At 39.7% G+C, this 15,850-nt stretch overlaps 1 protein-coding gene and 1 pseudogene across 2 annotated transcripts in view; one reads left to right on the plus strand and one right to left on the minus strand.

The window, feature by feature from the left end:
* Window positions 1-15,850, plus strand: part of LOC126335094 (uncharacterized) — a 789,781-nt gene that overhangs the window by 480,953 nt on the left and 292,978 nt on the right. The window lies entirely within an intron of this gene.
* LOC126337132 (5S ribosomal RNA) lies at window positions 11,867-11,984 on the minus strand (annotated as a pseudogene).

A 15,850-nucleotide genomic window follows, 5' to 3' on the forward strand; every position in this document is an offset into this window, starting at 1 on the left:
TGTAATGTAATCCGCTAATCGACCAGAACATGTGGATATTGGCTCTCGAAAACATTCGTGGATAAAATAAGTGCGTCTCACACAAATAACTGTTTTATCTTCTATACATTCAGCTCTTTCGCCTGATCGCATACAGTCGATGCAGGACAATTAAAAAGATGAAACACGTGTGTTTTACAATTACTAGACAGATGAGTTTCATTTACGATATTAAAAACTGATTTCTTCTATTTTAAATAAAAATTGCAGCTGCAGAAAGAGGAAAGATCTTAAAAAGAAGTACTGCACATTCTCGAAACGAGAAGGGCCTGAAGACCATGCAGTGAGAAAGGATAAAGGTAGAAGAGACAGGTTTAGAGGTCTGTAGCCTGTAGATGTTTAAGTGTCATTCTGTCGTCACATTTTACATTACGTTAACTGCCATATTGTGACACTCATTCACGTGTTTACGCTATGCATTTTACAGAGAAATACGTCTTATCTGTCAACATTTTCGTGGCCCTCTTTTCTGTAGTACTCTCTTCTATCCGCACAATCACATGCAACACTACCACATACGTGCTTCTGAGTGTATTTCTCTTAGCTATTTCTTTCCGATCATAATTCTCCCTCTAGGGTAGTTGTTGGAAAGAGCTCTTTCACAGACACAAATAAAAATATGGCTGAGCATCAGAAAACAAGCGGTAATCCAAGAAAATTAGTCCTCATTCAAGCCAATTAGTCAATAATTAATAATAATTGAAGATTGACTATTTACAGTAATTATACCAACACAGAAAGGGTACATACATAATGACTGAACTTCCAAAGAGCTCCGCAACTCTCGTAATTGCTACATTTGTACCACGTAATTAAAGCGATAACAATTTTCATTTCTAGACCCCACTGTAATGGAACGGTATGCGGACCATCAGCGGAAGAAGACACACTGTGTTCAATTTGACGAACGAATACCGTATCGTTTGACCCTTAGCCCTGGAAATTGATAACACATTTATTAGTTGGTTATAAATGTAATAACTAACAGAAGCAAATCAGGGTACTATCTCTCTTTAACACAGCAGACGCGTAAAACTGAATATAATGTTAACAAGTACTTAAAGCGTACAATGCCAGTTTAGATTTTGGGTTGGATTGGATTGATTTGGGGAGAAGAGATCAAACAGCGAGGTCTTCAGTCTCATTGGATTAGGGAAGGATGGGGATGGAAGTCGGCCGTGCTCTGTCAAAGGAGCCACACCGGCATTTGCCTAGAGCGGTTTAGGGAAATCGCAGAAAACTTCAATCAAGAAGGCCGGACGTGGGTTTGAACCGTCGTCCTCCCAAATGTGAGTCCAGTGTGGCCAGTTTAGAGACACCCCTTATATCGCAGTTACGCAATTAGAGAAATCTGCGATCGCATTTGAGTAACAAAGCGGATATTGGAGACGGTATTTTCAGTATTCCTCCCCCCATGAACCATGGACCTTGCCGTTGGTGGGGAGGCTTGCGTGCCTCAGCGATACAGATGGCCGTACCGTAGGTGCAACCACAACGGAGGGGTATCTGTTGAGAGGCCAGACAAACGTGTGGTTCCTGAAGAGGGGCAGCAGCCTTTTCAGTAGTTGCAGGGGCAACAGTCTGGATGATTGACTGATCTGGCCTTGCAACATTAACCAAAACGGCCTTGCTGTGCTGGTACTGCGAACGGCTGAAAGCAAGGGGAAACTACAGCCGTAATTTTCCCGAGGGCATGCAGCTTTACTGTATGATTAAATGATGATGGCATCCTCTTGGGTAAAATATTCCGGAGGTAAAATAGTCCCCCATTCGGATCTCCGGGCGGGGACTACTCAGGAGGATGTCGTTATCAGGAGAAAGAAAACTGGCGTTCTATGGATCGGAGCATGGAATGTCAGATCCCTTAATCGGGCAGGTAGGTTAGAAAATTTAAAAAGGGAAATGGATAGGTTAAAGTTAGATATAGTGGGAATTAGTGAAGTTCGGTGGCAGGAGGAACAAGACTTCTGGTCAGGTGACTACAGGGTTATAAACACAAAATCAAATAGGGGTAATGCAGGAGTAGGTTTAATAATGAATAGGAAAATAGGAATGCGGGTAAGCTACTACAAACAGCATAGTGAACGCATTATTGTGGCCAAGATAGATACGAAGCCCACACCTACTACAGTAGTACAAGTTTATATGCCAACTAGCTCTGCAGATGACGAAGAAATTGAAGAAATGTACGATGAAATAAAAGAAATTATTCAGATAGTGAAGGGAGACGAAAATTTAATAGTAATGGGTGACTGGAATTCGAGTGTAGGAAAAGGGAGAGAAGGAAACATAATAGGTGAATATGGACTGGGGCTAAGAAATGAAAGAGGAAGCCGCCTAATAGAATTTTGCACAGAGCACAACTTAATCATAGCTAACACGTGGTTTAAGAATCATGAAAGAAGGTTGTATACGTGGAAGAACCCTGGAGATACTAAAAGGTATCAGATAGATTATATAATGGTAAGACAGAGATTTAGGAACCAGGTTTTAAGTTGTAAGACATTTCCAGGGGCAGATGTGGACTCTGACCACAATCTATTGGTTATGACCTGTAGATTAAAACTGAAGAAACTGCAAAAAGGTGGGAAATTAAGGAGATGGGACCTGGATAAACTGAAAGAACCAGAGGTTGTACAGAGTTTCAGAGAGAGCATAAGGGAACAATTGACAGGAATAGGGGAAAGAAGTACAGTAGAAGAAGAATGGGTAGCTCTGAGGGATGTAGTAGTGAAGGCAGCAGAGGATAAAGTAGGTACAAAGACGAGGGCTGCTAGAAATCCTTGGGTAACAGAAGAAATATTGAATTTAATTGATGAAAGGAGAAAATATAAAAATGCAGTAAATGAAGCAGGCAAAAAGGAATACAAACGTCTGAAAAATGAGATCGACAGGAAGTGCAAAATGGCTAAACAGGGATGGCTAGAGGACAAATGTAAGGATGTAGAAGCTTATCTCACTAGGGGTAAGATAGATACTGCCTACAGGAAAATTAAAGAGACCTTTGGAGAGAAGAGAACCACGTGTATGAATATCAAGAGCTCAGATGGCAGCCCAGTTCTAAGCAAAGAAGGGAAGGCAGAAAGGTGGAAGGAGTATATAGAAGGTTTATACAAGGGCGATGTACTTGAGGACAATATTATGGAAATAGAAGAGGATGTAGATGAAGACGAAATGGGAGATACGATACTGCGTGAAGAGTTTGACAGAGCACTGAAAGACCTGAGTCAAAACAAGGCCCCCGGAGTAGACAACATTCCATTAGAACTACTGACGGCCTTGGGAGAGCCAGTCATGACAAAACTCTACCAGCTGGTGAGCAAGATGTATGAGACAGGCGAAATACCCTCAGACTTCAAGAAGAATATAATAATTCCAATCCCAAAGAAATCAGGTGTTGACAGATGTGAAAATTACCGAACTATCAGTTTAATAAGCCACGGCTGCAAAATACTAACGCGAATTCTTTACAGACGAATGGAAAAACTGGTAGATGCAGACCTCGGGGAGGATCAGTTTGGATTCCGTCGAAATGTTGGAACACGTGAGGCAATACTGACCTTACGACTTATCTTAGAAGAAAGATTAAGAAAAGGCAAACCTACGTTTCTAGCATTTGTAGACTTAGAGAAAGCTTTTGACAATGTTGACTGGAATACTCTTTTTCAAATTCTAAAGGTGGCAGGGGTAAAATACAGGGAGCGAAAGGCTATTTATAATTTGTACAGAAACCAGATGGCAGTCATAAGAGTCGAGGGGCATGAAAGGGAAGCAGTGGTTGGGAAAGGAGTGAGACAGGGTTGTAGCCTCTCCCCGATGTTATTCAATCTGTATATTGAGCAAGCAGTAAAGGAAACAAAAGAAAAATTTGGAGTAGGTATTAAAATTCATGGAGACGAAGTAAAAACTTTGAGGTTCGCCGATGACATTGTAATTCTGTCAGAGACGGCAAAGGACTTGGAAGAGCAGTTGAACGGAATGGACAGTGTCTTGAAAGGAGGATATAAGATGAACATTAACAAAAGCAAAACGAGGATAATGGAATGTAGTCAAATTAAATCGGGTGATGCTGAGGGAATTAGATTAGGAAATGAGACACTTAAAGTAGTAAAGGAGTTTTTCTATTTAGGAAGTAAAATAACTGATGATGGTCGAAGTAGAGAGGATATAAAATGTAGACTGGCAATGGCAAGGAAAGCGTTTCTGAAGAAGAGAAATCTGTTAACATCGAATATAGATTTATGTATCAGGAAGTCGTTTCTGAAAGTATTTGTTTGGAGTGTAGCCATGTATGGAAGTGAAACATGGACGATAACTAGTTTGGACAAGAAGAGAATAGAAGCTTTCGAAATGTGGTGCTACAGAAGAATACTGAAGATAAGGTGGATAGATCACGTATCTAATGAGGAGGTATTGAATAGGATTGGGGAGAAGAGAAGTTTGTGGCACAACTTGACTAGAAGAAGGGATCGGTTGGTAGGACATGTTTTGAGGCATCAAGGGATCACAAATTTAGCATTGGAGGGCAGTGTGGAGGGTAAAAATCGTAGAGGGAGACCGAGAGATGAGTACACTAAGCAGATTCAGAAGGATGTAGGTTGCAGTAGGTACTGGGAGATGAAGCAGCTTGCGCAGGATAGAGTAGCATGGAGAGCTGCATCAAACCAGTCTCAGGACTGAAGACAACAACAACAACAACATTTTCAGTATTAGTCTCGATACTTCTAGATACACGCATAACACTGAAGTAATTGAAAACATATGATCAGAACGGAATTAATAACAAATTAACCTTTTAATTGTTTCTGCATTTGCCCACTATCTACAGTGTATGCTCTGCTTTAGTTTTTTAAAAAAGGCAGCGCAATTTAACGATGTAACTAACGCACAGTCTCACATATTATCTCACAAACATAAACAAAAAACAAATATAAAATACCATACATACGTTAAAATGCAGCTGTTTCAATATGCATTTAAGATACCACACTCTCAAACCGTATAAAAAAATACCACGCAAAACGTTATCTTGCTATTTTTTTTTAAATATTGACTTCTTCAGAAAAGCGTTAGGCATTATTTATCGAGTGACAAAAAATACTTGAACAGAAACCAAGCAGAACGTTCACTGATCGACTGATGACATATCTCGTAGCGTTCGCAAGAAAATCACTTAATACACGTAAAGCAAATGAGATAGTTTTAAAAGTAGTGCCAAAAATCTTTTGGAGTTATCAGTAAAATTTGAGTCATTGTCATTCCTTCAGTCTAACAATATAGAGATGCGAGACAGTATGCTGTTCAACGAAGCTCGTTACCCTACTGTAGAGGTTTGTTTCAACACAAAGGCAATATTATTTGGTGGACGATAGCCGAAGCAGTCTACTTACGTTTCAGTAGCATACAGTCCACCAGGTGTTTTCGATTCTGCGCAGCAGTCTATTCACAGGCTGCAAATAATTGCCTTCGACCAGGTCTTCTACTGATTCACCGTTTACGTATTGGACTTCCTGCAGAGGCATATAGTCTACTATTCGACGTTTGGCTGTTTTGTCGATCCCTCTAATGGCCATCAATCCCTATACAGCTAATTATTAGGGGTCTACCAAAAAAAAAAAAAAAAAAAAAAAAAAAAAAAAAAAAAAAAAAAAAAAAAAAACACACAGAAAAAGTGTGTAACCTATTCCACAAAACTTGAAAAGAGTATAGCATCAGTTATAAAGTACTAAAATTTCGACCACATTCTGCAACCTTGCTGAAAGTCGTGGCTGTGGGGTTCCAAATTCTTCGCTGTAATTAAGCTGAAAACAACCGCCCTCTTCAATAGAGCGAATGTCAAAGGGCCTGTGCGGATCACTTAGGTCTATGAATGAAAAGTTAATAAAGAACAAGTATATGATAATACCCATTCGTGAACCAAACTACCAAACTTCTAACGTTATATCATAAGTAACCCGTTCTCTAAACTTCATCAGCGGCATTTCACGAAAAGGTAGTCTTCCTTTCCTTCAAGGATTCCCATCTAACTGACTTGCTCAAAGAACGAGTTGCACAAGCGTTCTATATGCGGTCTCCGTTACAGGAGCGCTACAATTTCCTAGTAAACATAGTCGGCCATTCTCCTTATTTAAACTGACCTATGCACTCGTTTCATTTAGACAACCTTACCTCTTAATATTTAGTCAACTTTCTGACAAATTTTGCACATTTCCTTTCAATAATATCTTATAGTATAATTTTCTGGGGTAAATCACCACTGAGAAAGACATGTATTGATTGCACAAAAGCGACCAGTAAGAATTATATGCAGTCGCAATGTAGGTACGTCTTCAAGGAGCTAGATATTTCAGTCAATATAAATATGTTCGCTAATGAAATTCGTCGTAAAGAATCTATCACAGCCAGTTAGAAATTTTATAAATTAAAAAACAGATGTGTACGTCCCCACACCTATTATTAAATGAGCAAACCCAATTCAATTATTCAGCTATTTTAGATGATATCGCAACTCAGAGATAGAAGTAAAACTTTGGGCCTAAATCCATTAGTAGATAAAAAGTTCTTGGCAAATGCATAACTTTTTTCCCAGTTACATGTTGGGGGAAAAAAAACAAGTCATTGAAGGAATTTCACATTAAGCCAAGGATCGATACATTAAGAAGTTGAGATGACTATTTTGCCCTATCGTCCTGTTTAACTTTGCATTATTATCTCTGGAATCAATAACGTACTTGCAAATAGATTTTAATTGAAACAACTGAGGGTTCTTGGTGAAAATTAACTAAACCTAGGTGGTGCATTAGCCGTAATAAAATTTGTGAAACAAGGCAAGAAACACTCTTTATTTAGTTAATTTACAATGTTTCACCAAAAACCCATAGTAGATTCAATTAAAATCTCACAATTTGAGAAGATTAGTGACGTCCACGCCTACAAAACTAGAGGAAAAAAGACCTTTATTACATTCTTGTAAAGCTGTCAGTGGGTCGAAAAGGATTAGAATCGGCAGCAACAAAACTCTTTGATCATTTGCCCAATAACACAATATGTCTGGCAGGTTACAAAGCAAGTTTTGAATCTAGCCTAAAATCATTTCTCCTGAACAACTTCTTCTTCCATCACCGATGGAATACTGTTTAAAAGCAAATAGCCTGTTTCCTTTAAAAAAAGAAAAGAAAAGAGAAAAATTCCACTTTCGAAGTGTAGTTGCATGAATAGGACTCAAAAATAATGTGCTCATTAACGTTAGCACTAATCATTTACACATATTCTGTAAACTGGCTCGTCCCACGTCATTTAGACATAAGAATCCTTCAAATAATCTGTGAAATGTGTAATTAACTAAGGAAGTAAGACCAGTGTGGAGAAACTCTGCACTACTATGCAGCGAACGAGGACAGAGCACCAAAATGTGCTAAAAGAATATTTATAGTAGTGATTCAGTAAACAACTACTTTAAAATCTTTAGTAAAAGTAACACTATCCACCACGTTACAGTTTATCTAATGCTGTTTGCAACAACAATCTGCGCTCCTTTCTCTCCATATTAATTAAATGCGCTGCAGAGGGATGATATGAACGTCTTCTACTATGCAGTGTAATATATTTTCTACTAAGCAGAGTAAAATACTTTCTGCCGTTTAATAACGCCTCAGTCACTGCGCAGAGAGAACCATCCACGCACGCAACACACTATACTTAACAATTCTTTTTGAACTACAATTTAATCCTGTATACGCACTAAACAAGCTTCCAATTTCGATACTAACAGTTCTTCACAATCGGAACAACGCAACTATTTCAGCGCCAGCGATACTTAATTGATTACCGCTTGCCTCCATAGATTCTTCAGAACAGCTTGCGTCGCAGACTTATAACATGATTCGCTACACGTCTAATTACAAGTGCTTCGCGACTATTTCATTATAAGACTTCACAATACAGTATTCTTACACCGTAATAAACATTCGAATCTAAAAATGACTAAGAACGATTTCGAATACTTTCTCTCTCTCTCTCTGCAATAATAATGTTTACTATACGTAGTTTAGCTGTCGGTACCCCCTGATTAAGCCAGCAACCAACAGCCTAACCTTCACATCTCAGTTCTGCTTGATCCTAATACAATCTATTCGCATGTAAGATGTCCTTTGTCTTAATTAGATGTTCTCAATATTTCTCCAAAAAAGTGTGTGAACTAAGTAAAAGTCAGTGTTGTTCCAATTACTGTCTGCCCCATTAGCTGAATGGTCAGCGCGTTGGAATGCCACGCGCGTGGGACCGGGTTCGATTCCTGGCCGGGGCGGGAGATTTTCTCCCCTTGGGGACTTGGTGTTGTGCTGCCCTCATCATAATTTCATCCGCATTGTCAACGCGCAAGTTGCCCAACGTGGCGTCGCACTCAATAAGACTTGCACTTGGCGGCCGAAATTCCCGTCTGGGAATTTCCACCCAGGGCGGCCGCGGTGGTTGAGCGGTTCTAGGCGCTTTAGTCCGGAACCGCGCTGCTGCTACGGTCGCAGGTTCGAATCCTGCCTCGGGCATGGATGTGTGTGATGTCGTTAGGTTTACGTAGTTCTAAGTTTAGGGGACTGATGACCTCAGCTGTTAAGTCCCATAGTGCTCAGAGCCATTTGAACTCCCGGCCACTGACGCCATACCGTATTTTCCATTTTCCTATTAAATTTTTATTCCGATTCGAAATTTTTATTGTTTCTTCATCTAGCAGCTGAGACAACCTGTAGTCCTGTCTCACACTCGTCTTAGCACGTGCTTGTATTTCTTTATTTTCTACTCTTCTGACTCTTCGATTTTGTTGAAGACAGACATGGTTTAGATTCTTTGTGTGTCTGTGTTTCCCCTCTTCTCTTAAGTATTTTTATCGTCTTCTGCCATCCAAAACTTTTTGAAGGCTTTCAGCAAATATACACATACCACTATGTGGCCCAGGTTCAAATGGATGTAGGAAGCGATAGCTGTGCAGCGATGAAGAGGGTTGCAGGCAAATCTGCATCAAACCAGTCTTCGGATTGAAGACAACAACAGCAACCAGGAGACCAAAAATATCCCAACATCCACTAACACAGACATCGTTGAAAATTCAAACTGACAAGAAAAGCGCAAATTTTACTTCTTTATCTTTCATCATGCCTTAATCTGCAAGTCCATCTGGCAGGTGATTAATTTTCTCTGTAAATCACAAGAAAGAGATGCGTCAATTATTTAGATGGATATATAGCTGAGCAGCTACACTAACAAATACTTTTCAACGAGGAAAAATCGCAATGACTAGCACTGTGAATAACACACATGCGTCCGGCATACGGTTTGCAGTTGGCGTTACGTTACAGCACGGCGCAGCGGAGTCTCCATGTTAGACACGGAATCTGTACGCCTTTACTACTTGGCTGAGGGAGCGCCTTTGAGGGTGCTGCAAATTAACTGTGAAATGAGTTTCTAATTTCACAGTGGCGACGACGCTGACGTCGTTAGCGCATGTCTTGTCCAGATTTTGACAGACCTTTTTTTTTTTTTACATTGCTTGCCGACCGTGGTGTATGTGCAGAGGAAGGAGCATTCGCCTGTTATTATCTCAATACATTACTCCCGACACGCTAGTAGTTAGATCTTCTGGAAGCCAAAGACTGCTGCGTAGTACTATTGTATAATGCGAAATACTACCGTTAAATTAACTCATTTGTACTTTAGCTCACGTCATAACGTTTGAACTGCAGACAGACATGGTACATGGCACGCGCGAGCATGCGCACATACCTGATATTAAAAAAAAACAACAGAAGAGCGGTATGTGAATTAATAAACTACTGCCGTTCGTTATTGATGCAATTAGTTCTGTATATCGTACATCTTATTATTTTTACATGTTCTAGGGACTTCAGTACTATTGTTACCGAGCTGAAATGTAGTATACACACGATATCGTTGTATTTTGTAGAAGAGTACACATTTCCCAAGAACGAGGTTTTCGTCCCTGACTACGGTTTTTCGCTATTGTTCAACAATTTAGTAACACCAACGTTAATCTCATGTAAGGAATGAGACATAAATAATTCCATAAGAATAAACAGCGTGTATACGGCGTTAAATCAACCAGGGATGCTTCGAATTACATTACTACTTTCATGAAAAATTGTGAGAACAAAATATTCCTTTAGTTTATAAAGGTGGTGCATTTTAAATATGTGAAATTGATTAAAGCTACATAATCAACAGCGTTCAAGGTGAAAGAGGTATAATTTTATGTCATTCGATGTGCGTATAATCACGAAACACATTAACATGCTACACAAGAATGTTCTGTATTCATTTTAAAACTATTTCCTATTTTTAATAGGCCTGATCACATTTATGAGTCCATACATAGTAAATAGTAAAATATGGACAAGAAAGCAACTTACCTTTCTTACTTGTTTAGCCAACAATAAATTCTAGAAAATTAGTTTTACAGCTGCATTAAATGTTCTCGGTGCACTTGTCACTTTAAATCTCAACAAAAATCCAAATTTTAGTTTACACTTCTCGTTGCTGCTTTTGTAGGAGCGCAGAAACTCATGCAGAAATAATTAAAATTGATTTTAACAGCTATGATAGTTTTCATTGCGTTTACATTGAGTTGCCTTTTATCAATTGGCCATAAGCATTTGCATGCGTAGCTGCAGATAGACGTATAAGACACTGCAATACTTCAAGAATATTTGAAAAAATACATTTTATGAACTGATGGAGGGAGGGGAACGCTCCTCATTGGTTGGACCAATTTTTACCTGACCACCTTATTAAATCTCCTAGAATTACACTGCACAAACCTATTTTCCTGACAAAATCTGTTTTATATACACCTTCTAATTTCGTCTTCCTATCAATATTTATCGGTATAATTCAATATCATTATTTTAAGTGGTCAAGGCCCGTGATTCATTTTCCAAAATATTCAGCACACTCCGTGAAATACAATGTCCAGTCACATTAATCCGACCACCAGTTAAAAGTCTGAACAACCAACTTTTGCACCGTGGACCGCTGCGAGACGTGCAGAACGAGAGTCAGTGAGGTTCTGGAAGGATTGTAGAGCCACGCCGACTCCAATGCCGTGGCCAACTGCTCAAGCTTTCTCTGTTGAGGACCCATGACCCGCACAGCCCGATCGAAATGGTCCCACAGATTCTCGATTGGGTTTAAATCCGGGGAATTAGATGTTAGATGCCCGGGAGAGTAGGGTAAACTCATCCTGGTGTTTTTCGAAACACATTCATACTCTGCAACTTGTGTGATGCGTTACGTTGCATTGTCCTACTGTTACATACCAACGTTCCGAAGAAAGGCAAACTGCATGTAGGGGTGGACAGGATGCCCGAGGATACATTCATGCTTGTCTTTATACATTGTGCCTTCTAGAATGACGAGATCACCCAGGGAATGCGGCGAAAACATTCTACAAACTATGGCACTGCCTCCTCTGGTCTGGACCCTTTCGACAGTTGTTGCAGAGTATTTGCTGTCAGACGTTTCACGTCGTTCACGCCAACGGCCATCTATCCGACGGAGCACAACACGTGATTCATCATCGATACTAAGTGGACGTCCAGTTACGGTCGCAGTAACACTCCGTCTTCAGGCCACAAGTGTCCCATCGGGACCATCCGACCACCGTGTCATCCTCAGCTGAGGATACGGATAGGAGGGGCGTTTGGTGTGGTCAGCACACCGATCTCCCGGTCGTTATGATGGTTTTCTTTGACCGGAGCCGCTACTGTTCGGTCGAGTACCTCTTCAGTTGGCATCACGAGGCTGAGTGCACCTCGAAAAATGGCAACAGCACATGGCGGCCCGGATGGTCACCCATCCAAGTGCCGGCCACGCCCGACAGCGCTGAACTTCGGTGATCTGATGGGAACCGGTTTATCCACTGCGGCAAGGCCGTTGCCTCCAGTTGCCGGTATTCGCATGCAAATTCCAGGCTTCGTCGCCGATAAAGTTAGTGTGGGAGGATGAACCAGGCGGCTGTTGATACACAACGACGTTCGCTGAACGGTGGTTGATGAGACACTGTTTGTAGCCCCTTGGTTCGTTTGGGCGGTCAGTTGCTCAACAGTTGCACGTCTGTTCCCGAACACATCTCCACAGCCGTCGTTCACCCCTGGGCCGTGGTGCACAACAGTTCCGTCGCCGCTGGTTTTGAATAGCGCCATTGTGCCATGCACGGTACGAGTCACTGCGGCACGCAAACAGTTTACAAACTTAGCTGTTTCGGAAGTGCCTCCACCCTTGGCCCCAAAGACAATAATCATGTCTTTTTGGATGTCAGATAAATGTCTCGGTTTCCGCGTCACGACAAAGACTGCGATGTTTACCGCGTTCCCCCGACACGCTTCATATACCCTCCACTGCTAGCTCTGCCACTTGTCGGTGAGTAGTTATTGAACGCTGACGTCAAACATATTTGAAGTTAAGCTCCACTTTTTTAAAAATGTGTCTGTCTGATTAAATGAAACAACAAGTTTACTGTTACCAGTCACCGTTTTATTTATTTCCACGAGGCGTATCAAAGGTTTAAACCTCCATCATCGGGTGGATTTACATTATTTAGTAGGCATTTGTGCGTGTGTTGTGTTACGATTTTTGGAGGAACCTGTAGCACTGCCTAGTGGAGAAACAAGACACTATTTCAGAACATGGTGTTGGATTTCTTCTGACAAAAAATTAACTGATATCTAATGGTAAACATAAAATAAGCAAAATAGAGTACCTCCAGTAGTCACAGGTTACTATTCGCTGTCGTAACACATCATATATATACTGTCAAATATGTAAACAAATATGGTGTCTGGAATCTGCTGGGTGCAAGGTTCGTATAGCAGAAGAGAAGACATAATCGCAAAGTACATAGAATATACATTACAACAACATTATTACAGAATAATTATTTAAAGGATTTAAGGATTTGGAGGTGTTTGTTTTGAGGTGTCGAATATATGTGTGTGTACTTCAGGTGGCAAATAAATGCGATTTTGACAAGTTAAAACAGCTTAACATTCGTACTCCTTTATACAATCAGGTGAGATGTTAAAATGGCTTAAATTTAATACTTGCTAATAACAATCAGGTGAAATGTTACAGACTTTAAGTACAATAATCATATTGGCTACAGCAGTAAAATTAAACATAGATGACAATATTTGATTAGGATTAATATACAGATGTGAGAGGCTGGAGGCGGAAGGAGAGAGAGGGTGGATAGAGTGACTGTATGAGAGCAAACATTTACAAAGCAAGGGGTCTTGAGATTACATGTTACATATATTAGCTGCCTAAAGGTTGGGGTAATACATTGGTTAATGCTTTAAAATATGCAGATAGATATACAATTTGTGCCAGTAGTTTATGTACACATAGTTTCAAGCTGAAAAGAGGTACAAGCTGTTGATGTGATGAATTATCTGTAAATGAGGTCAGTCTCTTCTACTCTTGGCGGCTGTTTACAAATTTGACAGTATACATGTGATGTGTTACGACAGCGAATAGGAACCTGTGACCACTGGAGGTACTCTGTTTTGCTTATTTTATGTTTACCATTAGATATCAATTTAATTTTTTGTCAGAAATAATGTTTTCTCTCAGCAATGTATCTGAATGTCCTTCCACTTAACATTCAACAAGTAAAATGGGTACTTTTTGCAGACGATACTTGTGTTATAGTAGATACCATTAGAGAGACAGCAACACGAACGTTGGTAAATTATATTTTCGAAAGAATTATTAAGAGGTTCTCTGAAAATGGACTTTCCCTACATTTTGAAAAACACACACACACACACACACACACACACACACACACACACACACACACACACACACACACACACACAAATATCACACTACTTTCAATTTTGTGCAAGACCCAATCTCACCAACAGTTGCTGTAGTACATGAAGAAGAGTCATATTGATGAAAACTTGAACTGGAAGAAGCATATTACTGAGCTTTTCAAACCTCCAAGTTCCACTACTTTTGCTCTTCGTAGAACAGCTACAGGATAATATGCCGTGTTCGCCCTCGGGGGTCATGTGGGTCTCTTCAAGGAGCTAGGCATATTAACTGCGTCCTGACAACACATATTTTCGCTAATGAAATTCGATATGAATAATCCATCACATTTTGAGAAGTACAGTGATGTACATACCTACAAAGCTATAGGGAAAATTGATCTCTATCACTTATTATTAAGGCCGGTAGTGGCTCAGAGAGGAGTTGAATATGAAGCAATAAAAGTTTTTGATCACTTGCAGAATAACATAAAATGTCTGACAGGTAGCGAAGCAGTTTTTAAACCTAATTTAAAATCATTTGTCCTGCACATATCCCGCTAAACCATTGACCAAGTTCTACTTAAAAACTGGTAGCCAGTTAAAAAAGAAAAGTTAAAGTGTAGGTGCAAGAGTAGAACTAAAATGATAATGTATTCATTAATGTTACCCATTAATTATATATACTCATCCTCTAACCTGACTCGTTTCGAGTCATCTCGATAAAAGAATCGTTAAGACGGTCTGTGGAACGTATAACCAACTAACTATCTATTCTTTCAATGATTGGGTGAGAAAATTTGTGATTAAAGCCAAGCTGAAACAAATTAATTCCAAAGGAGAATTTTGTGACAGCACTTAAACTGAGCTTCATAATAGAATTTTAATAGTAAAGCCACAACGAATATGGTAGGTGGTAGTAATTATGGTAATCATTTAGTTTTATTATCATCTACGATCGATTTGTACTTACCATCTACAAATTCACGAAATTCTTCGGAGCCTTCACCTCTACAGGCAGTTAAATAACATTGGGAATATATTTACGATAGGGTTTCTAAACTACGTGTCAGGAGGTTACCTACAATTGCCTGAATGATTTTTTGAGTAACATGCATAATGAACCCGTCTCCTAGTAAGTTTTTTTTTATTTAATTACACGTCCAGTACCGTAGGGCCAAGTTGAGGAGCAAACTCCAAGGTCGTGGAACGTCTCAGTTCATAAAATTACAACTTAAAAGCAATAACAGATAAAAATATAATGTTTATGAACCAGAAAAAAGTCAAGCCATAAGTCTGAGTAAACGCAGTAAACAATACAACAAGAATCAGCTTAATTTTTCAAGAAACTCCTCATAGAACAGAAGGAGTGGCCCATGAGGAAATTCGTCAGTTTCGATTTGAAAGTGCGTGGATTACTTCTAAGAGTTTTGAATTCTAGTGGTAGCTTATTGAAAATGGATGCAGCAGTATACTGCACATCTTTCTGCACGAGAGTTAAGAAGTCCGATCCAATTGCAGGCTTGATTTCCGTCGAGTATTAACTGCGAGAAAGCTACTTATTCTTGGGAACAAGCTAATATTGTTAACAAGAAATGGCAGTAAGGAATATATATATTGAGAGGCCAATGTCAAAATACCCAGACTCGTGAACAGAGGTTGACAAGAGGTTTGCTAACTTTCACCACTTACTGCCCGAACCGCCTGTTTCTGAGACAAAAATATCTTTATAGAAATGGAATAGTTACCCCAAAATGTAATACCATACGACATAAGCGAGTGAAAATAAGCAAAGTAGACAAATTTTCGTGTCGAACGATACCGATCGTATTGTAAAAATGGCAGCATTATGTATTTGAACAAGATCCTGAACGTGTGGTTTCCACAACAGTTTACTATCAATCTGAACACCTAGAAATTTGAACTGTTCAGTTTCATTAATCATATGCCCGTTCTGTGAAACTAAAACTGTGGTGTCACCGTCAGAC

Source organism: Schistocerca gregaria, chromosome 2 (assembly GCF_023897955.1).
Source record: "Schistocerca gregaria isolate iqSchGreg1 chromosome 2, iqSchGreg1.2, whole genome shotgun sequence".
Taxonomy (NCBI): Eukaryota; Metazoa; Arthropoda; class Insecta; order Orthoptera; family Acrididae; genus Schistocerca; species Schistocerca gregaria.